The 2,009-nt window shown below is 40.4% G+C and overlaps 5 non-coding genes across 5 annotated transcripts; 3 read left to right on the top strand and 2 right to left on the bottom strand.

The window, feature by feature from the left end:
* Window positions 1–234: 234 nt before the first annotated feature.
* On the top strand, window positions 235–306 carry trnaa-ugc (transfer RNA alanine (anticodon UGC)). Its single transcript has one exon. It is a non-coding gene; the product is annotated as a tRNA-Ala (tRNA).
* Window positions 307–501: 195 nt separating this feature from the next.
* Window positions 502–573, top strand: trnaa-ugc (transfer RNA alanine (anticodon UGC)). The gene has a single exon. It is a non-coding gene; the product is annotated as a tRNA-Ala (tRNA).
* A 507-nt stretch (window positions 574–1,080) lies between these two features.
* trnaa-ugc (transfer RNA alanine (anticodon UGC)) lies at window positions 1,081–1,152 on the bottom strand. The gene has a single exon. It is a non-coding gene; the product is annotated as a tRNA-Ala (tRNA).
* A 91-nt stretch (window positions 1,153–1,243) lies between these two features.
* On the top strand, window positions 1,244–1,315 carry trnaa-ugc (transfer RNA alanine (anticodon UGC)). Its single transcript has one exon. It is a non-coding gene; the product is annotated as a tRNA-Ala (tRNA).
* A 620-nt stretch (window positions 1,316–1,935) lies between these two features.
* Window positions 1,936–2,007, bottom strand: trnaa-ugc (transfer RNA alanine (anticodon UGC)). The gene has a single exon. It is a non-coding gene; the product is annotated as a tRNA-Ala (tRNA).
* Window positions 2,008–2,009: the final 2 nt, after the last annotated feature.

Consider the following 2,009-nt stretch of genomic DNA (forward strand, 5'->3'; position numbering starts at 1 on the left):
CCATCTTTGTATGTAGCGTCAGAAATCCCTAAGTCAAAGAGATGACTTAGGCAGATAGTGATTTTGGACTCTAAATTGCGCTCTTGATAGGCTGAGGACATAGGCAATAAGGCAGGGTGATGCAGCAGTGGTAGGAGAGAAAAGTTAGGCAGATATCACAATTTGGCCAAAAAATGACTCAGGCAATTATGCTATTAGGCAAACGGTATGTAAGGATTGATGTAACACAATGAAGGGGATGTAGCTCAGTGGTAGAGCGTGTGCTTTGCATGTACAAGTTCCTGGGATCAATCCCCAGCATCTCCAACAACATTGAGTCAGAATAGTTATTCTGCACTACATTTAAAGCATTACTCAAACCATTAAGGAGAGCCCTTTATCCAAGTTTCATTTGAACTGTGATCACGAGAGCTCTTGATGGTACTTTTTTGTTTAATTTAGCAATCAGATTGGTAAAAGACTGTACAAACAAGTACGTCCAGCTTTACATGATAACATGAAGGGGATGTAGCTCAGTGGTAGAGCGTGTGCTTTGCATGTACAAGGTCCTGGGATCAATCCCCAGCATCTCCAACAACATTGAGTCAGAATAGTTATTCTGCACTACATTTAAAGCGTTACTCAAACCGTTAAGGAGAGCCCTTTATCCAAGTTTCATTTGAACTGTGATCACGAGAGCTCTTGAAAGTACTTTTTTGTTTAATTAAGCAATGGGATCGTTAAAAGACTGTACAAACAAGTATCTATGTACCCTTGTGAGCTGTGAACCCTAATTGAATTTGATCGCAGACTTTGTACTGGTGGGTGTCTTGTGCACTCCTCCTTGTCTGAGATTGATATTGAAAGTGGATGACATTGTTGATGATGTTGGAGATTGTTTATGATATTGGTGACGTTGTTAATGTTGTTAATGATGTCAGGACTTATCAATCTCCAACATCATCAACAATGTCATCCACTTTCAATATCAATCTCAGNAGCTCTCATGATCACAGTTCAAATGAAAGTTGGATAAAGGGCTCTCCTCAATGGTTGGAGCAATGCTTTAAATGTAGAACAGAATAACTGGCTCAATGTTGTTGGAGATGCTGGGGATTGATCCCAGGACCTCGTACATGCAAAGCACACGCTCTACCACTGAGCTACATCCCCTTCATGTTATTCCATCAATCTTTTGTCAAGAGCAAAAGCTAATGGGGATCCTTAATAAACATAAACATACCAATTGATGGAATAACATGAAGGGGATGTAGCTCAGTGGTAGAGCGTGTGCTTTGCATGTACGAGGTCCTGGGATCAATCCCCAGCATCTCCAACAACATTGNGATTAGTTTGTAAACTGAGACTCAGTTTAGTATTAAATGAAAGAGTCATGATGGAGAAGCTGGGGATTGATCCCAAGACCTTGTACATGCGAAGCACACGATATACCACTGAGCTACATCCCCTTCATGTTATTCCATCAATTGGTATGTTTATGTTTATTAAGGATCCCCATTAGCTTTTGCTCTTGACGAAAGCTACTCTTCCTGGGGTCCGACACTTAAAACAATACAGCAATAATACAACAACATTCAGGACATAAGTCATGACATCATTAACAACATTAACAACATCACCAATATCATAAACAATCTCCAACATCATCAACAATGTCATCCACTTTCAATATCAATCTCAGACAAGGAGGAGTGCACAAGACACCCACCAGTACAAATTCTGCGATCAAATTCAATTAGGGTTCGCAGCTCACAAGGGTACATAGGTACTTGTTTGTACAGTCTTTTAACGATCCCATTGCTTAATTAAACAAAAAAGTACTTTCAAGAGCTCTCGTGATCACAGTTCAAATGAAACTTGGATAAAGGGCTCTCCTTAACGGTTTGAGTAACGCTTTAAATGTAGTGCAGAATAACTATTCTGACTCAATGTTGTTGGAGATGCTGGGGATTGATCCCAGGACCTCGTACATGCAAAGCACACGCTCTACCACTGAGCTACATCCCCTT

The sequence above is a fragment of the Notothenia coriiceps genome, unplaced genomic scaffold (assembly GCF_000735185.1).
Source record: "Notothenia coriiceps isolate Sejong01 unplaced genomic scaffold, NC01 NC01_scaffold00032372, whole genome shotgun sequence".
Lineage (NCBI taxonomy): Eukaryota > Metazoa > Chordata > Actinopteri > Perciformes > Nototheniidae > Notothenia > Notothenia coriiceps.